We start from the raw sequence: 25,127 nt of genomic DNA, 5'->3' as shown, positions 1-25,127 counted from the left end.
AGGCAGGTACTTTGAAATCTGAAGAAAAAATAATCCCTAATCCAAACATTTTCTGATCCCCAGCAGATAAGAGTTACTAAACCTGTATAGGAGGCAAACACAGAGAAAAATGGGCACACAGAAAGACAGACAGATGACAGCACAGACACACACACACACACACACACACACACTGCACGCCTCTGTACTCACTGTGTACCCAATGATGGGGATACCAGAAAGCTTCGGTGTTTTCCACTGGATGCTGAAAGCTGTACAGTTCAAGGCTCCCAGCTTGATGTCAAGAGGAGGCCCCACCTTGCCTGCTCCAGACAAAAAAGATTGCATTAGATGTGCCATATATCCCATCGTAAGTATCGCTCATGCCAAGATTTGAGCATGTCCTTATAGACAAAGATTGCAGATAAGAACGATGCAGCGCCTGCTGATCCACCACAGCAGTCTCAGAAACCCCACTAGAACTGCTCACTCCCACTGCGAGAGAAAGTGGCCCAACTAATGCCTTCGATTCATTCTGCAACCTGTGGTCATGCAACAAGGTGAGACTTACAGTTCTCAGTGGAACAGACCAAACTCAATGGCTTTCCCATAAGAATTTGAAAAAGGTTTAATAAGACAACCTGTTCTTAATCTACTTTAACATATCTGTTGTGTAAGCATGTTACATAGATATATCTGCTCATATAGCTAATACACTCTTATGGGTGGTTTTGAAAATATGGTCTGAAAGCCGGGCGTGGTGGCGCACGCCTTTAATCCCAGCACTCGGGAGGCAGAGGTTGTGAGTTCGAGGCCAGCCTGGTCTACAAAGTGAGTCCGGAACAGCCCAGGCTGCACAGAGAAACTGTGTTTCAAAAACAAAACAAAAAAAACAGAAAAAAGAAAGAAAGAAAAAAGAAAGAAGAAAGAAAGGAAGGAAGGAGGAAGGAAGAAGAAAAAGAAATATGGTCTGTGGTTGATTCATTTTAATTATCGGCTTGACACAATTTAGACTCGCCTGGGAAGGGAGCCTCGATGAAGGATTGTCTAGACCAGGCTGGCCTGTGGACATGTCTATTGGTAATTATCTTAATGATGTTGACTAAAGCCAGAGGACCCATTCTCTGTGGGCAGCACCTTCCCCTGAGTTTGAATCCTGAACTGTGAGAGTAGAGGAGAGGTGGCTGGAGAGACGGCTACATAGTTAGGAGAGCGTGCAGCTCTGCCAGAGGACCTGGGCTCAGGGATTAGCACCGAACTAGCAGCTCACAATCGCCTGTGACTCTGGTTGGAGGGGATCCAACACTCCTTTCTGGCCTTGAGGAATATTGTATGGATGTGGTACATACATAACTGAAGGCAAGCACTCATTCACACATAGATAAATAAACAAATAAGTACAGGAAGTTAAAGAGTGGACACAGGACAGCGAGCAGACACCGCTTGCATTCACAGCTCGCGGCTTGCTGACTGCCAGGCAATATGACGAGCAGATGCCTTGACTCACCTGTGTTACTGGGCTGTAACCTGGACCATAACCTTTCTACTCTGAATTGCATTTATCGGGGTGTTTCAACACAACAGTGGGAAAAGAAACTAGGACACTATTTTTTTTAAGCAATTTTATGACCATTATAATATATCTTATACTTCTAAAATGACATATGAAAGTTGTCAAAATTTAGAACACACACAGGCCCACAATTTTATCATTCAGAAGTGAGCCCTGTTAGCATTTTAGTAGACTTTCTTTTGGCCTACGAAACAGTGAAAACACTGTTCTGTATATGCATGATCCATATAGTTTTAGTTATATATCATTTATTTTTATTTAGTGATTATGTGTATATGTATGCATGTTCATAATTTTCTGGTTTATTTTACTTAACTTACTGTCATTAAATAATTATTTTTAATGACTGTAAATACTTCCACAGCACACTAAGCATATATAAACAGTATTTGTCATGCCACTATTGTTAGACACTTTTATTTTCCATAATTTACCATTTTAAATAACATTCCATGAAGACAAAAAGCAGTTCTATCTTGTCCAGCATACAGAATAGGAAATAATCAGAGCTCAGCAAACATTCCTTGAGTTAATGAATGCTCTAAAATTTGATTTTCCTTGCTAGCTATGGTGGTGTATGCCTTAATCCCAGCACTTAGGAGAGAAAGACAAATGGACGTCTGTGAGTTCAAGGCTACCCTGGTTTACAAAGCCATCTCCAGGTTAGTCAAGGCTAATAGTGAGAGCCTATCTTGATTGTTTTTAAAAATTCATCTTCCTGCTGTGTCCAGATGTGCTTTTCTTTTAACAATGGCACATAATTGTGCAACTTGTTACAGTATTTGCAACTTACAGAAATTTAATGCATCTGTGTAAATGGGCCAATTTCTTACTTCTAAGGCTGTTTGCCAATGTTCTCATCTCCCACTCATGAGTAAAATGTTTTTGTTACTGGTTATATTAATGGTCAGAAGGGCCAAGGAAATTGTTCAGTTAACCCTGTGTATAATACTGTTAACTTGAAAATTAATAAAATTAAAAAATAAATAAAAATATCTTCAGGCATTTCTCACCTTGTTATTCTTATTCTTTCCTGAGTAATTAAATAATTAACTGTTTCATCAATGTTTTGAAGAACAGAACGTGAAGTTGCATTTATTGGGGTGTTTAACAAACAGTGGGAAAAGAAACTAGGACACTATCTATTTTTCTTAAGCAATTTTATGACCATTAATATATCTTATACTTCTAAAATGGCATATGAAAGTTGTCAAAATTAGAACACACACAGGCCCACAATTTTATCACTCGAAATGAGCAGGAGACAGCCCCTTCTTCTCATTTATACGTACATCCAGGAACTTAGTCCCCAATGGTCTGTCTGCCTCTACCTGGTTCATGGCCCTAAGTTCCATCTTGAAGTACAAATTTGGGCCATGTGCCTCCTCACTCACTGGTAGCAGAAAAAAATGTTATTCCTTCCTGGCTTCCAAACTCAGGAATGCCAGACTGAAGGGAGGCCTGGGATTTAGATCTTATACCAAGTCCGTGCACGAAACAGAGGGCATTCAAAAGTTCATAGGAAGAAGGTCAGGGTCACACAGCCTATAATTCCCCCAGAGATTGCATTTGTATATTAACCATGAGCCTCGTCGATAAGACTGTTTAGACATTTTCACTAAAGAAAATGCTGAAAAGAACTTCCACGTGAGCTCCCTCATGTGCATGAGAAACTCTTTCTAGGGTGGATATCTTTCACAACCACAGTACACCTGCATTCTAATTAGTGGGGCTTACTGACATGGCTGTCCTCAAAGACTCAATGAAAAAAACCTTAAACATACACTTATTTAATTTGAGTAATTTCTTGGAATTCTTGTACGTAGGCCAATTTCTCAGTGTTGACACTGTTGCCATTGTGAGTTATGGTAGAGCTGTCCTACAGCGTGGACGGATTTTTAGCAACACCGTTACTCTGCCTCCCCAGTAAACAGTAGCAGTGCTCCTGGTAAAGAACAGGACATCTTAGCCAGACCTAATAAATCTAGGCAAAAGACTGACACCTTTGAAAACTTGCTAAGAGCTACCAACTTAAAAGAAGCAATACTTTTAAAGACTCATGAGAACCAAACTTGTGTATGAGAAATGAACTAATTTATAAGCTTATGATGATGCGTGGCATGCTCCAAATAAGCAGGGTGGGGCTTTCCGGGAGTAAATGTTAGCACTTCAGAATTTTCTACTCTGCAAAACATTTGGTAAGAGAGTAAAGGACCAGCCACTGACTACGAGAGAATATTTGTATGCCATACATCTGACCAAGGACTACTAGTCATATATAAGTTTGACATGCAAAATGTGTCCCCCCCCCCCAATTTATCTGTTGACCATAAACCCCAGGCGGTGATTAGATGAGTTGGTGCCTGTGATGGTTTCAGTTTGAAATGCCCCCCAGAGTCTCATGTGCTTCAACATTTGGGCCTGAGCTAGTGGTCCAGCTCTGGAGGTGATAAGGCCTTTGGGACAAGGTGCCCAACTACAAGATGTAGGATGCTAGGGAAGCTCTAAAAGACGCATCTCCATCTAGTGCCACCCTAAGCCCCCTGCTTCCCAGTTCTCGAAGATGAGACCAGTTCTTATGGTTTTAAACTCCCCATGCCTTATATGATGCCCTAAATCTTCCAAGAGTGTGGGCAAAAGAAACACTTCCTGTTAAGTCATTCTGTCGTGTATTTTGCCACAGTGAGTGACAAGAAAACCAGTACAGTGCTCTTAGAAAAAAGACTTAAGTACTCCTCCCCCCTTCCGCCATGTGAGAGCCAGCAAGACGACCCAGGGAGTACCTTTCCAGACACTGAATCTCCTGGTGACACGATTGTGGACTTTCTACACCCCACACACTAGAAAGGGCATTAAGGCCTTCCCCCCAGCTGCCTCCATCTGGCAGCTAGACCCCATGGCCCAAACTTCGGTAACTGTGAAAAATAAATTTTCTGTTGTTTATAAACCACGCAGCTTACGGTATTTTGCTACAGCAACTGAACAAACTATAAACACAGAACTCTTAGTGCCCCACTATGAGAAAATAATGTAGTTTTTTTAAACGGGTCATAGATAATCCACGGGAGAAGATCTACAGATAGAAAACACATGCATATGAAAAGATGCTTAACATCACATTATGAAGGAAACGAAGATTAAAGCAGCAATGGGATTTTCAGTCTATACCTACCAGAATGACCTAAATCTAGAGCACTGCCAAAGGGCCAGGTTGTGGTGGCGCAACGCCTTTAATCCCAGCACTCTGGAGGCAGAGGCAGGTGGATCACTGTGAGTTTGAGGCCAGGTTGGTCTACAAAGTGGAGTCCAGGAAAGCCAGGGCTCCACAGAGAAGCCCCTGTCTCGAAAACCCAAAACAAAACCAACAAAACAAACAAACAAAAACAAACAAAAAAATGGAACACTGCAAGAACGGGAAGCATAAGTACCGCTGCCCAGGCAAAGCTTGGTAACATCAGCCAGAAATGCTGGCTACTTTGTAGCCAAGGCAGGAAGACCAGGAGTCAGGACTAGAGAGTGAGTTCTAGGCCAGTCAGAGCAACTTAGTGAGACTTTGTTTCAAAGTAGAAAATTAAAGGGTGCTGAGTCCTTCCCAAAATGTATCTGCTGAACCTTAGCCCAATGTATGGCATCTAGGAGGGGCTTACAGGGTGGAGCGCTATGAACAGGGTTGGTGTCTGCTATGAAGCCAGGTCAATCTCCAGATTTAAAAGCTTATCTCCCTCTCATGTTGACGGAAATTCAGATTGCTACAGTCACTTGGAAGACAGCTTTTGGTAGTCTCCTATAAAAATAACCCTAACCTTACCATATGATGCAGCATTGTGCACCTCTAGTTATTTAAAGCAACTAAAAGCTGTTCTCACAAAACCCTGTGCACACACATCTATGGCAGCTTTACTCATAATTGCCCAATCTTAGAAGTAGCAATTCAAGTGCTGAAAGGATAAATAAACTGTGGTACATCCAGACAATGGGATGTTATTTGATACAAAGAATAGGCGGGATATTATAAGGCCAAGAGACCTAGAAGGAATGTAAATGCATATTACTAAATGAAAGGAGCCGGTCTGGAAAAGGCTACAGACTGAGTACTTCCAGACAGTTGGCATTCTGCGCACAGTAGAGGTATCAGTGGGTGCCAAGAATCTGGGGAGAGACAGAGACGAATAGATGGATTTTTTACAAGTGAAACTATTCCATATGTAACAAATACTCAAGACACACAATTCAAAAGAAGGAAGTACTCTAGACCACATTTGAAAAGACTTGCGTCCATCCTGGTGTGGAGGGTGGTGAAGCAGGGCAGCTCATCTTGAGGCGGTCAGGAAGCAGAGAGGGCGAATGCTAATACTAGCTTGGTGCTCTCCCGCCCCCTCTACTCTACCTGGGCCTTCAGCCCCGTTGGGATGGTTGGCCGCATTCAAGGGCTTTCCTTTCTTGGTTAATCTTTCCTAGAAATGCTGTCATGGGGCACATCAGAAGTGTGCCTTGTGAACCTCCCAGGAGTGTATCTCAATGCAATCAAGCTGGTGGTTAGGATTAACCATTGCGATATGATACTGTAACGATGTGTATGCCTGCCATTATATACCCATCCCTACTCGTGTCACATTCAAACTGCAATAATAACCCTAATGTGAATTGTAGACTTCAGCTGATAGTCAACTGGGGGCTGATCAGTTGAGACAAACGGACCTCTTTGGATGGGGCTGTTTATAACCTGGAAGTCTGAGCTTGTGTACAGGTAAGGATGTGTAAGAAATCTCTGCACCTTTCTCTCAGTTTTGCTGTGAATCTCTTTCTGGATTCCTTTCCCCCAGCTGGGCTGCCTTGTTTGGCCTCAGTGGGAGAAGATTCGCTTAGTCCTATTGTGACTTGAGATGCTAGGGTGCATTGGTACCCCTTGGGGCCCTCCCCTCCTCTGAGAAGGACAAGGAAAGTAGGGAGAGGGCATGAGGATGGGACTGGGAGGATAGGAGGGAAGGGGCTGGGATCAGGCTGTAAAATGATTAAATATTAAAAAGAAGAAAACAAAAGAAAGAAAAGCTTGAGGTGTCCTTTGCCACTTTGGCAGTTCTGGGGATTGAACCCGGGGTCTTGACTATGCAAGGGAAGCACCAGAATGCTGAGTGACAGCCCACATTCTAAAAACTGAGTCAAAAACCATTTGTTTAAGCCCAGCACTAGGGAGATGGAGGCAGGCAAATCTTTGAGTTCAAAAATAGACAGGTCAACAGACTAAATTCTAGGCCAGCTAGAACCAAATAACGAGGCCCCATCTCAAAACAAAACAAATATCTTTGTAAAATTATTATTATTGTTGTTGTTGTTGTTGTTCAAGACAAGGTCTCTCTGTGTAGCCTTGGCTGTCCCAGACTCACTTTGTAGACCAGGCTGGCCTCGAACTCACAGCAATTGTTTGCATCTGCCTCCCAAGTGCTGGGATTAAAGGTGTGCACCACCACGCCTGGCCTTAAAATTAATATTTTTTTGAGACAGGGTTTCTCTGTGAAGTCTTGGCTGTCCTGGATTCCCTTTGTAGACTAGGCTGGCCTCAAACTCACAGAGATCCACCTGCTTCTGCCTCCCGGAGTGTTGGGATTACAGGCTTGTGCCCTTGCTCCTAGCGTAAAACCATCATCATCATCATTACCATCATCATTATTATTTGTTGTTGTTGTTTGGTTTTTTGAGACAAGGTTTCTCTGTGTAGCCTTGGCTGTCCTAGACTCGCTTTGTAGACCAGGCTGGCCTCAAATTTACAGAGATCCACCTGCCTCTCTGCCTCCTAAGTGCTGGGATTAAATGCATCGCCACCACACCTGACCTCATAAAATTAATTTTTTAATTAAATACTTTATACTTTTGTTGGACATTTATCTTTGTATCTTTTTTAAATTGAGTCTTGTCCCCTCACTGGTTTACAAAAAGTTTTGATAAGTTAAACATTTTTGTCATTAATTCAACTATATTTTCTCACTATAATTTTATTATTGGGTCTGACTGTATAATTGCCACTACTGGCCATGGCCACTGCTGAGTTAAAAAGTCTATTCCTAGACAACCTCAAAGTGGCAACAGAGGACAAAGATAGTGAAAATGGCTTATGAGTCCTTCAGGAAATATTAAGATAACCAATGACATAGCTGAATCTGGAGTCACAGGAATAGCATTCTCCCTGTGCACTGGGAAAAGTTAAAGTTGATTCAGGCAGGATGCTTAGTTCAGGAAGAGAGGAGTCAGTCGTCATATTCATTGTGTGTTTGTAATAGCTCAATGCATAAATTAGAAAACACCCTAGAATCTTTAAGAAAAAAAAAAAGATAGTTATAGAAGTTGGGAGAAGGACAGAGAAATGGAGTTCAGTAGTTTCCATCAACTGTTATGATTGGTAGATAATGATGGAGATGATAGATAGATAGATAGATAGATAGATAGATAGATAGATAGGTAGCAGACATTCAGAAACAAGAAGCCTCTCTTCTCCCACTACCAATAATGGTACCAAGCTAGTCTTGAACACTAAAATGATGAGATCTTGTTTTCGGATGACCTGGCTTGACTGCAAAAGCAGTAGCAGGAAAGGGGCATCTGCACCTTTGTTGCTTTCTGTATCTCCCCAAGTGCATGTCTGGTTGGTAGAACCTAGTTCATATCCAGAACGCTGGCTGTAAGGGAGTCTTGGAAATTTAAGTGACCGAGTGTGTGTGTGTGTGTGTGTGTGTGTGTGTGTGTGTGTGTGTGTGTGTGTCCAAGCCTTTGCATTACAGAAAGTGAGATAGATAGGGACGATGTCAACCTACAGTCCCCATCTTTGCATCAGAAATACATAAATTCCATCAATCTGTCCCTTTTTCCTGTCATATTTTCTGGACAGAATTTACATCAAACCTTGCTGGTCACTGGTATGACTCACATTTCATTGTCCTTTTCACTCATTTCTTCTTTCTTTCAAGACATCTAACAACTATAAATTGAGCTTTCTGTATGTACAAGGGACTGAGTCAGCCAGTGAGGTTACCATAAGGATGAGAAGACGTGGGTCCACAAACAAGTTAACAAGGCATTGCGGTTGGGTTTGAGTTTGTAGAGTATGTAGCAGTTTTTTTTTTTTTTTTACACAGAGTAATGACATACCTGGTTGTTTCTGATTTATAAGAGTGAGGCAGACAAAATGAAGGTTAGGAAAGTATCCTACAGAGAAGAAGGAACATCTAGTTGTTCCTGCCTTTGAGGGAAAAGTGTCCCCATCACACCTACACCCTTTGGGATCAACAACCAGGTGTACATGAAAGTGATGGGAGGAAGGAATCAGGATGGCTACAGGAATTCTACCTGGGCCACAGAGAAAAGCGACTGTGTGTCCACAGTCAGCTGGAAACACATGGGTGACCTTTTGGTGCCACCTATGGAGGTAGGATTGTGCATGCATGGTAGCCAGCCAGGCCAGACATCTGGACCAAATACCGGAACTCCTCCTCATGAAGCTGTGACACCTGGAAAGCCAAGCTACAGAATACAGTACTTGGATCTCAAAATCAGGTTTGTTTGTCTTTTTTTTTTTTTTTTTTTTTGTAGAGGAAACTCTCCAGGCTTAAAAGAGGCTAAAAAATAAATCAAAAAGAAAACTAGTTGATTCTAAATCATGAAACTTTCATGATGCATTTCAAAAATTACAAAAGGAAAATTCAGACCAGCAGATTGAAGGGTAAATAATTGCTGCTAAATGGCAGGCCATGGGATATCTTTATTATGAAACTCATAAATATTGATAAAAAAAATCATACTGAAACCTTAATAAATAAGATATGAAGAGAAAAATCACACAAGAAGTATAGCTAGTAAACACTCACAGGGAAATATTCAAATTTGTGAGTTATGAAAGAAACAATGTTTAAAAACTGAAATGTTGGGTTTGCCTATTAAATTAAGCCAAAATGTTTAGTGAGAGTAAGGAGTGCCAAAGGAGTATTTGCAGTACCACCTTCCGATAATCAGGGAGGGCAGTGTAAATGAGTAGCTGGCATGGTGGAGGACCATTTGGCAATGTCAGTGCTGTCTATAGCCATGACTCTATCCTGTCTTTTGTTTCCCAAAAGTGTGGTGAGCCTGTCTTAGGGAAGAGTCCTAAACAAAGCAAAGGATGTACCAGCAGGATGCTTTACAAAGCATCTCTTTGGGTACAGAGACACCATAACAATCTCAATGTGCAGAAACAGGACAATAGCCGGTGGATGATACCCAGGTGGACTGTGTGCACCACCCAGGTGGACTGTGTGCATCACACATGTGAACTGTGTACGTCACACAGGTGGACTGTATGCATCACCCAGGTAGACTGTGTACATCACACAAGTGGTAGACTGTATGCATCACCCAGGTGGACTGTGTACATCACCCAGGTGGACTGTGTACATCACCCAGGTGGACTGTGTACATCACTCAGGTGGACTGTGTGCATCACCCAGGTGGACTGTGTACATCACTCAGGTGGACTGTGTGCATCACTCAGGTGGACTGTGTACAGACACTGACATGGAATTTCATGAAACACGTGTGCCACCTTGGACTAGATTCTCAAGCAGAGAAAGACATTTGTGGAGGGAAAAAATCACGTCCAGATAAAGTCTGCTGCTTCCTTGATAGAATTATCCTTTCACTAAATGAGACTGGACAAGTGCGCCACAGTTATAAGGAGAGTTAACATGAGAGGACACTGAGTCATGGCATGAAGGAATGCTCTCCACTGTCTTTTCAACTCTTCTATAAACATGAATTTATTTCCATCTAAAAGCAAAGGTAGAGAACAAGGCGGGGATCACAGCTTGTCTGTGTCTGTAACAGAATTATAATATAGTCTGAAACTTAAGAAACTCGCCCAGATTAGCATAGTACTGTGATTGCAGTCTTACGATGGATTTACTTGAAAAGCAACTTGATGACAAGAGAAAAGGTTAATTGTGACGTTTAGGCAGCTGAGACTAAAGACTATTTCTTTCCTATTTCTTCTACTTGACACGCGCTTTACACAATGTTATCATACCGGCTTCTCACATTCTAAAGAAAGAAATTCTTTTCAAAGAGTTTGTTTTGTTCGCATTTAAAGGCCAGAACTGTGGAGTCAGGAGTCCAACTGAGACCCCCAGCCACGACAAAGGAAACATGCGAGGTACGCGCTAAGTTTACACGGGTCACTCACAGCAAACGGAGCTGCACATGTCCTCAGAATGCTTTTCTCTATTTAATGATAAGGCTAAATATAGTTTGCAATTAATAAAGCAGATTAGCTCTCAACAACGAAAGCTAATAGACCTACATCGGGCATGTATGCGTGTTCACCCCAACCGTCACAGCCAACTCAAGACACCCAGGAAGGAGGCTTTCAGGGGCAGAGCAACGTCACGGTCACGTGGAACTGCCACTGGCTGTGACTGAACCTGTGTCAGGGAGTGGCTGGCTGCAAAGGGCACGGAGCGCCGAAGCCACGGAGCACTGCAACCCCCACCCCATCCCCCCACCCCGCTATTCAGGGGCTGTCTACCACTAAATAAAAGGCTGCGTGATCTTTCCCACTCTGATCTCGGTTGGCTGAGGCAGTTCTGATCAGGAATGAGGCCTCACAAATACATCTTTCTCCTTGGGCTCCTGATCTCAAAAGAGGGCGGCCACCACGGGGCTTCCCAGGAGACGAGGCTTGGAGAATGGCTGGGATAGACGGCAATGTGTGAGGGGTATAGCAGAAAGGCCCAAGGGCAGGGTTGTGGCTTCACACTGCCATGACAGCCCTGAGCTGGAGTTGATGGGTCTAGGCTTTCAGCAACCTATCCACATATCTGACTGTAACGTGTTTTTCTCTGAGGCCGGAGATAACTTCTCGCTGCTCTTGCAGAAAAGACCAAGTTTCAGCTCTCAACACTCACTTAGGTACCTCACAACAACCCAAAGCTCCATAAATAAAATAATACACACATAAAAATAAATAAAATATTTTTTCTCTTTCTCCAAATAACTAACATACATATAGATTTGAAATTATTATTATTTGCGATAATTTTAGTTTTCAGATTTCTTTTCAAAATAAAAATAAAACAAATACAGGTAAAACTCCATGTCAAATTCCTGCCCCCTTTCCTCCCTTCCAGAGATAAGGGCTATTCAGGTGGCATTGATTTCTATCTCCATGTAAGTCTGTGCTTTTGTTTCATACAATTGTTTCTTTGATCTATTTTTATTGGGAACAGCCAAACAGGCAACGAACCAGTAGCACATCATGTACACATTCTTTTAAAGGAGAGAGGTCTGAGGAAAAGATGAGACAGTGTGGTAAAGAGAGATTTAAAATCTTCAGAAAATTTAAAATACTCAAAAGCATTAGCCAGCTCTCATTTGCCTGTCATTGCTGGCTAGAAATCATCCCTCCTTGGCTTCCACATGTGTACTTCGGTTCCTCTGTTGCTATACTCACCTTCCTTTGTCCTTCTGACTAGTGGTCTGTCCCTCAGCTTGCCAGCGTTTGCTCAGGCATCAAAGATCTCTGCGCAATCCACCAAGTTCAGCAGGAGTTAGTTGATCTATACCACTACTGGGCTGAGGGGGACACTGTTTCTAACTATTTGCATGAAGAAATGGGCTTGTACGGTTTGGGGGATCTGTGATCTTACCTTAAGGGACAGAAAGCAATCTAGTGAGGAATAAAATCTTGGTGTTCTTCCCTTCCTGTCCCCCACCTTGGCTGTGTGATCCTGTTACTCCCCCTCCCTTCAACTCCCTCAACACCCTTTTCCCTGTCCATCCACCCACATGTGTTCTGTGGCTCACTGTCCTCCTCTAGCCCAGCCCTCTGTGCCCCAGGAAAGTAAGCCAGAGGTGGGGGCCTCTGCCTTCATCACCTTACTTTTCAACCAGAGGACCACACATGCTCCTGAGAGCTGCTGTCGTCACCCACTGTCACTTGTAGACCACAGGCACAGGGTCCTCATCAGTCTTTCTTTATGGAAATCTCAGAGCTCCCCTCAACCCAGTGCCCAGGAGCAGCACAGCTGCAATGACCAGCCACCTCTTCGCTAACTCCATCCAACAGTTTCTCCCCATGGCATGTGTTAGTGAGGGCGCCGTTTCCCCTTGTCCAAGGAACAGTTGAATGCAGTGTGGTTTGGGCCAGGGCACTGGGATTCTAGATCTCGCATCCAGAACAGACAAATGGCTGCTAGACGATAGAACGATAGACTTCCCAAGCAGTGCTTGCATGGTGAACATGGCATCTCTGTATCTGTCTGAAATGTGCTGGATGTCAGGGCAGACTGTCAGCTGGCATTCTTTGAAGCTGTCTTGGCAGCACACAAATACTTCCTACATAGAAATTCTGTGAATCTTGGAATATAAGGACAGGCCACAGGCAAGGGGTAAGGCAGCCCCTGAGATAGATATAAACCCCAGTCAGGAAAGCGCAGTGGCTCTTGAAGGAGGAGAGAAACCACCAAGCAAAAGGAAGACACATGCCTGTGTCAACTTCAGAGACAAAGGCATCTGGGCAGGGTCTTAACAGCAGTGGAAGGATCACAGTGATTTCGTCCCTAAAGCTCCCCCAGCCACTGCAGACTCGTCCCATCTCCACAGTGTGTGAGTCATCACAGCAGAGCTCAGACTTGATATAAGGCACACAAAAAGCCAGCCTCGGCTCTCCGAGAGCTCTCCATGAAGCAAAAAGAATTTGATCTGCAGTATGCTGAGACCTCAGCAGTTATGGTAAGGAAACACATCGGTGGTTCCTCAATGTTAAAGCCCCTTCCAACAGTTGAGTCACTCCCATGTGGGAAAAACAGGATTCGAGCAGGTCAACAAATAATAATGTTTCCATCTCAAGAATGGTGTTTATAAATGATGAAATTCAGTTACATAAGAAAATTAGTGTTGAGGCTCCTTGCCCTTTAAAACTAGTTTAAAGTAGAACAGTCCGCTAACAAAGCAAGGCCCTGAAGCTGTGTTCTTATAAGCTAAGAGCTGCATCTCCAAGAGATAAGTAAATAAAAGCTTTTTCTTTGCCAGGAGGAGCTGTGCTTCTGAGATTCCCTCTCTGGAAGTTTTTTTTTTTTTTCAACTGTATTAGGCTTTTTTTTTTTTTTTTGTATTAGAAACTGCTGAATAATTAGATCAATTTCTTATGGTAATTTTATTTTGTAACGTACTTCAACTTTCTGAGCAAAATTCATGACTATGATTCAATTAGTTTTGCAACCCAATTCATAAAAACACTTCAAAATGCAAACCAAAGCATGGGCTGTGGCAGAAATACATGGCTGGCTCTCCAGTTATTTGATTTTCACAGAGCGAACCACGTAATAGTCACCGGCGCAGTAAAAAGTGCCTGGCTAACTAAAAATAGTCAGCAAATTGTGAGTTAGAAAACAAACCCACATTTGTGTCTTTTGAAGGATGCTCTATTGTTGTCACTACATCGCTAAAGTAGCTTTGTACGGATGTGACTGAATCTCCACACAGAAGTTGCTTCCAAGTTATTGTCTGCAAGGCAGCACCAAAAAATATAGCTTCAAAGCACAGAGCAGGAGTTGTTCCACTCAAGCCAGGATTTAGGAAATGCCCAGACACCGGGTTGCAAGAGGTCTTGTGTCCCACAGCACAGTCCCCAGTGCGTTCCTGTCACAGCCAGGCTCCTCTTTGAAGGCCACTGTTATGGAGTCCAGCACCAGAATACAGGCCATCATCCTGGAGTGTGGGGCTGCAGGGTTAGGATACAGGCTGAGGCATCCATGGGTGCACACGCACATCTTCAAAACAGGAAGGCGAAGGGGGGGGGGGGCTCAAACTAACGTCTCACGTTGTCTACAAAAGCCAAAAGCCAAAAGGTTGTGCAACTCTGCCGCCAATACCTCTCACCATACACGTGCATGCACACACACATGCACACAAGCACACGTGTATGCAGAAATACACACACATTGCACGAGCACACAAAATTGCCTCTAAGTAATATGTCTGTGCTTTCCTGCCATCCTAAACACGTTTGCTCATTGGAGAAGGCAAAGAAGTACAGACTGAAATCCCTCCAGTGGCATCTGGCAAGAATGCAGCACGGAGGCTTTACTGACAGGCATGTTCAACCTACAGCCAGTGGGCCAAAGCCACCCGGAACAATTATGAATGCATCCTGACACAAAATTCCAAACCTCCTTAAAACGTTGAGGTCACCTCCCCAGTGGCTCACAAACACACCCAGTGCCCAGTATTGCAGGCGACAGCAGTGTCCTCTCCTTCTGTACCTCGCTGTCCTCCCAGGTCCTGCAGAGTCAGGACGTCAGGGCACACTGTCAAATCCTCCTCTCTTCTGCTCCACATGGACTCTTTGTGTCACTCCTAACACCAACAGACTGTAAGCTTCATGAGGTCAAGAACATTTGTGACCCCATCTAATGTCCTTTATCCCTGTGTCCTTACAGTATCTGGCACAAAACAGACACAGTAGGCTAAGTAAACAGCTGACCGAGTAAATCCCTGCTGCCTTTGCACAGCATCTGGAACCTTAGCCTGCCTCCTCTGCATCCCTAAATTAACCATGAACCTGAATTTACTCTTTTAGGTGCTGTGGTATCACAGAGCATCGCAGACAAGCATGATCCCCACCACCACCACCACCACCTCTACTCCCAGAAATACTATCACAGTCGAGGTTGGAGGCCTTTTGCTCTGTGCTAACAACTTGCTGAAAGTGGACTATGGTTCTCGTCCTTCTCAGCCTAAGGAGTGCAGCTTTGTTAGTACATCTTTCTGTGTGTGTCTCTGTGTGTGCAGCTTATGAGAGTTGGTTTTTCCTTTCTACCATTTGAGTTCTGGGAATTTAACTCTTAACCAGGTTAATCTTTCCTAAAAAGGCATCGAAAGCACACAGGAGAAACCAAGGTGACATCTACCATCCTGTGTCTCCAAAGCCACAGGCATAAAAGAGTCCCTTGGAAGGACTAAGGGTCATGTCTGTGACCCATAACCAGCCTTCATCCTGAGAGAAGGTGGCCTATATCTACAGTAGCTGCCCTCTCTGGCTAGCTGCTAGATGAAGCTTTGAGACTATTCTGCCGACAGGCAGGGTTATTACAGGCAGAATACCGACATTAGAATGCCAGAGGTCATTGCTGCAGGTAAATCCAAGATGAAAGTTCCCTGAAGAAAGCAAGAGAAACAGTTTGTTTGCATAGCCCAAAGTATCTCAACAGAAATGTTTACAAACTGACATCATGGTTTTTCATGTCCACAAATTCTCTGACAGCCTTCCTTCTACAACATGGAGCCTGTGATAGACCATGAAGGCAACCACAACAACATACCACACACTGGATAACTTAAAAACAGCAGAAGTGTATTTCTCACAGTTACACACTGGGAAGTCTGTGGTTAAGTCATGGCAGGCATGGTGTCTGGTGGAGGTGGCCTTCTGGTTCATACACGACACCTTCTTGCTGGATCCTCATATGGTGCAAAGGAGGCTGTTTATTTTTTCATCCCCAACTAGGGGTACTAATGCCAACTGTGAGAACGCCACCATCATGGCCTGATCACCTTCCAAATGTCCTACCTTTAAATGCTACCACTCTGGGGACTCAATGTCAACACAGAAACTTGGTAAAAATCAACTGCTCACTCTACAGTAGAGCTAAACCCCTCATCAGAGCTGAGCCGGGCTGAGCTATGTGTCAGCTATGATGGGAGATGAGAGGATGCCACTTCTGAAAAACCTAAATTAAGTGTCACTATGAAAAGAATAACCCATTTAAAAAGCATCAATGTCCTGGAAGACAAAAACATACTGAGCATCTGCCGCTGACTAGATAGTATTAAAGAGATGTGACATCAAAAGGCACAGTGGGTTCCTGGATTGGATGCTAGGATAGAAAAAAAAAGATACTGGGAAAAATTGAATAGAATTTGAATAATAACTCACTGCGGTTAATAGTGCTGTATCGATGTTAATTTCTTAGAGCTGATAGCTGATCACCATGGTAATATAAGGCATTTACATCAGAAGATGCTGAATGAAGGTGCCATGGAAACACTGCTGTACAAGTCTGAAACTTATCTGAAATACACACTTGCATAAACTGGAAATTGCTCAAAAATAAAATGAGCAAAGAGAAAGTGTCATTCTTTTTGTCATCACGGCCCTGGTGGGGGAAACCTTGTTGCCCAGGCAGAAGTCTTCTCACTGGACAAGCCTAGCTACCTGGAACAGATTGTCCAAGTTGGGAAATCAATAGCACCAGCATGGAGGGTACATGGGGCTCCTAAGGTACCACCCTGAGCTGAGGAGCTACTAGCAACTGATGACGAGGGGAGGAGGGAGTTATTCTTCCCAAGGTGTGTGTCCACTGGTGGGTTCCTCGTAGCTCAGTGAATGATCCCACAGGCATGCACACACGGGCAGCGTGAATGAGACTCAGTGTGCTCAAAAACTAAAAAGTTCAAGCAAGAGGATGAGGAAGTGTGACGGGTAGTCCTGGGAGGAGCTGGTGCTGGTGAGGGGTAGACATGATGAAGACACACTGTGTGCATGTGTAAAATATGTGTAAGAACACAAGCTGATCCCTTCTCCGAGTGCCACTCATAGCAGTAGGATGCCACACCAATTCTTTGGCAAGTGGAACTTTCCTTTTTTCTATTTAGAATCAACCCACCTCCTTCATTTTTTTAACAGCCAACATTGGCCCCCTGGAAACATACACAGCAGTGGGGAAGCCTGGGATGTCCACACCCAACCTAGAAACACAAACTCTTGCTGGGACAAAAATCCAACGTTTTTTGTGCTGGGGGATGGGCGGAGGTGGAGTGTTTTGAGACAGGGTCTCACTATGTAGTCAGTCCTGGGTGGCCTGGAACTCACTATATAGACCAGGCTGGCCTCAAGCTCCCAGAGACACACTTGCTTCTGCTGAGAACTGTGCTTGGTGTAAAGGTGGACAGCACCATGCCCAGGCCCCAGATCCAACCAGCAGCAAGGAACACCCTGTCCAGCCCTCACGTGTGGCTCACTCCTGGGAAGCCCCTGTCTTCAGAGAAAATAGAGCTGACACATTCGCAAGGCACATAGTATTTGCATAGGGCCTAGAACTCACTGTCTTCCGGAGAATAAAGATAAGAGTCATTTGGAAATGGAAAGGAAAGGAAAGTAGCCGCTGCTCTTTACCCTAAAAGCTGGTGTCTTTTAAAACTCCTGGTGAGTTCACAGGTTCATATATAACATGTTCACTTAGCTCATGGACCAAAGAACACTTTGCTGTTTTATCCCCACCCTCTAGAGAGAGCTTGATGTTGTCCTGAGCCTGACATCAGAGATCAAGCTGGATGTGGTGTCTCACCCAAGGAATACTAGCAGTCAACAGTGACCTGAAGGACCAGGTTCTGGGCTAACATCATTTGCACGTGCTTTCTCCATCCATCTGTACAGGGAAAGTGAGATTGGTGGAGATACAGCAGCTTGCCCACTGGATGACGCCTTCCCATCCCTCCACCACAGGTAGCAGGTGGGAGCTGAGGCTGGTTGTATTCAGAAACCAACCTCCCAACCACAGGCTCCATTGTCTTTTCTGTACTTGAAAAGGACACCAACTTCTAACATACCAGTTTCAGGTCATTTTGTTGGCTCTGATTCCTTAACGATTCGACTTTATTAGTAATTTATTACAACCTGACTACCCTAAGTAGGAGGGAAAGGAGATTAAGGAGAACAAGAATGAAAACTTTTGGGCATCAGTTTCGAGGGACATAATTCCCAGGAGTCTAGCACATCCTCCGTCTGACAGAAGAAGCCACACCATCTATGGACCAAACCTGAAGGAATCCACCAAGCTCGCTGCCCACGGCCAAATCCTCCAATTCTGCACACTGTGGGCAGGAGCCTCTGAGTGCTCTCACTCCGATTCCCCAACGTCCTTCTCCTCTTTTTCTCCTGCTTCTTCCTCCTCCTAAGCCGATGGTCCTTTTTGCAATACAAAACCAGAGCCTGTCTTTTGTCTTGGGCTGAAACGTCTTCCCTCTCTCTCTGAGTCTAAGGTCTTTATCAGTGTGGAGAGACAAAGTCTCGGTGGGGTCAAGCCACCCAAGACTGCTTTCACTTTGGGCCCAGCCTAAGGCAAGGTTCCATTCTCTTCACATCATCTGGGCCATGATTTCCTCATCGAGGGCAAGGAAGTCTTTCTTACAAGGAACTGAGGAAGTGTAATGGGACTATATCATACATTTTTAACGACAAAGTGGACATAATACCGTACGTCTGTAGGATGAATGGTGCTATTGCATGTGATGGGCAGAAGCTGTAGAACATTGGGGTGTCCTCCAGGACTTAAGTTCTCAGTAGAAAAAAAAGATCAGCATAACTGAGACAAAGGGGTGATATTAGTTTCTGACATAGGAAACTAAGTCATGGTATTAAAGATGAGAAGAACCATTAAGACTGGAATCACTAGCCGGGCGTGGTGGCGCACGCCTTTAATCCCAGCACTCGGGAGGCAGAGGCAGGCGGATCGCTGTGAGTTCGAGGCCAGCCTGGTCTAAAAAGTTAGTCCAGGAAAGCCAAGGCTACACAGAGAAACCCTGTCTCGAAAAAAAAAAAAAAAAAAAAAAAAAAAAGACTGGAATCACTATGATGATAATAACTCTTGAGTTAGTAAACTAACACCCAGTCAAGAAGATGTGAGGCTTGCCTTGCCACTTTAAAGAGATACACTTGAGTAAATTACAAGGTTAAATCAGCCTCACCTCACTGGTGTCCTAGCAGGTATCTATTTTAATTCTCTAATTTCATTTTTAAGTATCTAATTTAATTCATGATGTACCAAGTACTAAGAATTTGACTCACTTTCTGTTACCAGTCAGGTTAGGCTGAGTGGTGCTGCTGTAACAAATGAGCCACAAGTACCATGGCTTATGATAAGAAGGAGAGTTTGGTTACAGTTCTCCTCCTTCACGGTCCCGATTATGAAAGCCTATACCAATATTTGGAGGGAGGATGAACTCACAGACCCGCTCTTCAAGCTGTCTCCTTGAAGAACACTAGTCACATGCTTCACCTGACTTTGGCTGGTCTCCATTATGTATTAACATAACAGTCTACCAACGTTTGAAGAACACAAAACACTGGGAAAATCAGAGTCAGAGAATTAAGCATTAGTGGGATCCATATAGGCCTGTACTGGCGACCCACTGTTTGGGGGCCCTTCCAGAGGCACATCTATACTCCTAAGTGCATCTTTTCAATAAACAGCAATCATTCTGTGGCCTTTTCAGGCTCAGAGAGGAGCCTGAGAATGAAATCCGTGGGCATGTCTAAGTACCCATTGACCTTACTCAAACGTTCACACAATGTGCTGGCTGCGCTGGGCATTCTTGAAGTAGTGGACTTAAAAGACCCTTCAACTATAATTAAAACACCATGGAATTGGCATAGGAATGGACAGGCAGATCAATAAAACAGGATGGATAGCCCTAGAACATATAAAAAACTTAATTTATGATAAGAAAGGCATCTTGGATCAATGGGGAATGGAAGAATTATTCCACGAATGGCATTAGGACAGTTGGTTAGCAAATTAGAAGAGAAAATCAATCTGCAGCCTTAATTCACACTATGCACCGACATAACTTTAACTCTAGATGGATTAAAAAATTTGAGAAATAAACATTTGTAAAAGCATAAAATAAGGACATTCTCCCTAGTCACCCTCACCCACTTCAGCATTATACCATCTAAGGCTTTGCTCATAGACAAAGTCATACACAAAATAAACAGGTTATCCAACAACTGCATTTCAAAACATTTCTTATGTGAAAAGGAATGCCACAGTTAAAACACCACCTATGGACAAATATTTATAGACCATTAGAAGAATAATATCATTTAACACGCAAGGAGCTTGTATAAAACACAACAGAAATATTTACGGTTCGCCAGATGGAAAATAAGCAAAACTTAAATAGACAAATTACTAGAAACAACAAAATTTAAACACACACGTTTAGAAATATTTAGAACACATGAGTAGTTAATGAAGTGCAGTTCTTACTGAGTACCTGGGGGCCACTGCTTCCTGTAATTGAAACAAGGCACTGGCCAGTTGGCTTAACAGGTAAAGGCACTTTCCACAGAGCTGATGGCCTGAATGCAACACGCAGTAACCACATAGTAGACAGAATGGACTACATACACAAAGTTGTCCTCTGACTTACACATGCATGCCTTAGAATATGCTCATGTGTGCGCGCGCGTGCACACACACACACACACACACACACACACACACACACACACACTTTGAAAATGAAGGGAAACTAGTTGGGTTTTGCTTTGTTTTGCTTTTAAGACAAAAATCTCACTATGTAGCCCTGCCTAGCATGAAACTCGTTATGCAGAGCAGGCTAGCCTTGAACTCACAAGAGATCCTCCTTGTACTTTCTGAAGGCTGGGATTAAAACGTGTGCCACCATGCCTGCCTGAGACAAGTTGTTAATAGTGGCAAGTTCTATAGGAGCGTTTTCATACACTTTGATGTAACTTGGTATGGTTACTTTTGTGTTTGTGGTGTAGGAGAGGGAACTCCGAGTTTTATGCAGATAAGGCAAGCTTCTTCCCTGAGCCCCATCCTTCCTAGCGCTTTATTTTGGTTACAAAGTCTCAGTATGTAGCCTAGGGGACCCCAAACTTGCTTTCCCCTCCCTTGTGTTCCAAATGCTGAGACAAGGAAAGCGTCATCAAGTTTAGCTTGGTATTACTCTTAAAAAGTAGATGGACACTGTAGGATGAGTCTAATGTGTACCAATATGCCAAATGCTCACAGTTTTCACGCTCTGTATTCTAGAGATAATCTTATGTGGAAACAGTTTTATGTACTAGTATAACTTTCATAGCAAAGAAAAATTCAGGCAGCAAGAATCTAGGCAAGAATGTGGACGTGGGCTGTGGCCACACACATGTGCATAACGGCCCGCCACGTAAATGATGTTCATGAAGAGTTTGTGATAAGACGTGGAAATGATTCTGTTCCAGTGGATGTGGTCCAAGCAGTCTCTGAAGTAAATGAACACACACATGGCTGTACCTACACCACACAAGTGCACATATAACACATGACTGTGCATATGCCACATGAGTGTTTATAACACATGACTGTATACATGTCATATGAGTAACATATATGTACATATGCCACATGAGTATATATATATATATAACATATGCTACACATATACCACATGAGTGTACATACAATACGTTACTGTAAGCAATACAAGGTTGTGGATGTAATACATGAGTGTACAAACAACACACAGCTGTACATACAAACAACGCAGGGAGGTATATATAGCACATGAATGTACATACGCTACATAAGTGCATACATGATACAGGACTGTGCATGTAATGTAGAAATGTACATATAATACATGATTTTACAAAACAGAATACATTTTCCAAGAAAATAATATTTTCCTGAGAAAATAATCAACAAAAATTTTATTGAGACTTTCCCCAAAGTGGTTACATTTTCTTTCTACTTTTTCTTATGTTTTCGTTTCATTTAAAAAGCACTTATTATTTTTTTGAGAGATAGATAAGCATCTTAACAGCTGACAATGACTGAGTGTTGAGGGTACCCATCACGTAGGCCCTTCCCATGATGCCATTGGTGTCTATCACTAAAGGTAAAGGGTACAATCCAACACATGCCAGAATATTCTGAAGGAGCCCATATATTTAACCTCTCACTCGGTGTTAACATTCCTGTTTCACAGACGACCCAAGACACAGCAATTGAGCGACTTTTCTGAAAGCGCTCAGCTGGTGAGCCAAGACAGATTGATTCTAGGCCAGTTCTTATAAGCGCACCATACAGATATCATGGCATTTACTCCTTACAACAACCCTGTGAAGTTACCATTGTTATCATCTTACACATAAAAGACACTGAGACTTTGATATTTCAAGTGTCCATGGCAACAGGGCTAGCTGGAGAGCTGCAGTGAGCTCAGGCATCTCTGACTTTGAATCCCCTCCCCCACCTCCACCCCCAACCACTGGAGAAACCTTTGTGGGACTTCGCTGTGCCAGGTGCTGCTCTTCTTACTTAAGAAAGCATGTGATCAGGCGGCAGCAATTGTCTCCATTCTGCCCTTTGCCTGTTTGGCATTCATTCCTTAGCCCTGAAATTCTAAGGTGGCCGATTTTGCTCCAGACCTGTGGTTTGATAAAGATCTTGGTATCAAGGGATTTTTAATGTTTTATAGATGTTGCCATTTCTGTTTTTTGCTGCCTTTGCTGGCCAGAAGGAAAACAAAACTGTAGAAAAGTCTATCTATACACGGAGGAATGAATAAAGATAACATGGCACCTGCACTCCACAAAGGAGGTCTGGCCACTGGAAAGAGCACAGATGAACCTGGGAGATGCTGTGATGAGTGAAGTAAGCCAGGCAGATAGAGACATGTGTGAAACCGAAACATGACCTTGTAGAAGCAGAGAGCAAAGCGGTGGGGACACTAGTTGGGGCACTAGACAAGGGAAGGTGTTAGCCAAAAGCTATAGCATTTTAGTTACAGAGGGAGCGCAAGTTCAAGCGCTCTGCAGTGCAGTGATGAGAGTTAATGTACACCTGGAAACAGGTATTGTAAAAACCACAGGAGAGGAGAGGAGGGGACGGGAGGGGGAAGGGGAGGAGAGGAGGAAAGGAAGCAAAGGAGGCAGGAGGATGGCAGGGGCTGTTCTGCAGCATCCAGCTGCCCAAGAAGAATACTGTCAGGTTTCGGCAGGATCATGGTTCAGATTTGTTTCTGACAGAGCATGAATTATTGAGAAACATTAAAAATGTAGCTAAGACTGTCAATAAGGACCGTTTGGTTGCAGCTTTGACCATCCTTTGGAAAGTAAGTGTTTCAAGGGTACAGAGGCCGTAGGTAAAGAGTCTGGGCACGCAAAAAAAAAAAAAAAAAAAAAAAAAAAAAAAAAAAAAAAGTGAAGCCAAGTCTGAAGAGACTCCCAATGAGGGTCCCCTGAAATGCACAAAATCGGTTATAAAAAAAGGAAGTAAAACCAGCTTCCCCCCAAAAGGGAGGTGTTGTTCACTGCTGGTATACAGGGACACTCACAGATGCGACCAGATTTGTCACTAAATTCACACAAGCTCAAAGAGTACAAATGCCAAGCATTTCAAGGTCAGAGTAGGAGAGGATCTCACAAGATGGGATGCAGCGTCCACACCTGTGAGTGAAGGAGAAAAAGTTCCAGTGGAGATGAAAGCAGGGGCAGCCTGACGCCGAAATCCCACCAGACGCCGAGCTCATCGTCAGAGTGGAATTAGTACCCATTGACTGAAAGCAGGGATTCAGATGTGAAGATGTCAGCAACAATACAAACTTGGCCTTGAAGCTTCACGTGACTAATCAGAGCTTGTAACTGTTGTAAGGGAAGAGTCAACTGGAAAATTCAAGGACTTAAATATTGTTTATGTGATCTTAAGTTTTGAGAAATGTAATCCCCTGAAGCCCCTTTAGGTCTCAGATACTTTACTGTAGCTATGTAAAGTATTAATGAGGACTGCATTTTTTTTTAAAACCTCACATTATAAACTAAAAGGCTCACAATATGATAGGCAGATTTGGGCCCAGGGGTCCCGCTCAAACTAAGGCACCAGCCAAGGACAATACAGGAGGTAAACTTTCAACCCCTTCCCAGATCTAGCCAATGGTCAGAATATTCTCCACAGTTGAGTGGAGAGTGTGATATGACTTTCTCACGTACTCTGGTGCCTCACATTTGACCATGTCCCCTGGAGGGGGAGACCTGGTGGCACTCAGAGGAAGGACAGCTGGTAGCCAAGAAGAGACTTGATACCCTATGAGAATATACAGGGGAGGTAATCCCCTCAGGAAACAGTCATAGGGGAGGGGAATAATGGGAAAATGGGGGGGGGGGGGGGAGGAATGGAGGATACAAGGTATGGGATAAACATTGAGATGTAACAAGAATAAATTAATAAAAAAAATTAAAAAAAAACAAACTAAAAGGCTCAATAAAAATGTCATGGACTAGCTCGGGGGGTGGGGGGGCGGAGAGACAGGGAGCTGCTGCACATAAGAGAAGACCTGCCTTCTTTTTCTGTCCATCTTGGATTAGAGAGACCTCAGAGAAAGAAACATTTAAGAGTCCTTTGACCTCAAGTTGTTTCCCTAGAGCCCACCATCACCACCATCACCACCATCACCACCATTACCACCGTCACCACTGTCGTTATGGTCACCACCACCGCCACCACCACCATCATCATCGTCAATCATTATTATCTTTCTTGTGGATACTTTTATTTTATTATTTAAATAGCATTGAGTGTTGAATCCAGTGCCTAACATACTAGGCAAGAAATATAATACGAAACTACACACTTCTAGTCCCTAGCTACTCATTTGTCAAGATTTAGTTCATGTTCTGAATCCTTAATAATATTTAATTTTAAACGTTGGAGCAACCTCATAATGCACATTGAATACCTTGGGTTTTTTGTTTTGTTTTGTTTTGTTGATG

General features: G+C 43.4%; 1 pseudogene; it reads left to right on the top strand.

The window, feature by feature from the left end:
* Window positions 1–13,249: 13,249 nt before the first annotated feature.
* On the top strand, window positions 13,250–23,921 carry LOC127186644 (peptidyl-prolyl cis-trans isomerase FKBP3-like; annotated as a pseudogene).
* The last annotated feature ends 1,206 nt before the right edge of the window (window positions 23,922–25,127 follow it).

Source organism: Acomys russatus, unplaced genomic scaffold (assembly GCF_903995435.1).
Source record: "Acomys russatus unplaced genomic scaffold, mAcoRus1.1, whole genome shotgun sequence".
NCBI classification, from domain to species: domain Eukaryota; kingdom Metazoa; phylum Chordata; class Mammalia; order Rodentia; family Muridae; genus Acomys; species Acomys russatus.
Note: the sequence above shows the minus strand (reverse complement) of the source record. Positions and strands in the feature narration are given on the sequence as shown.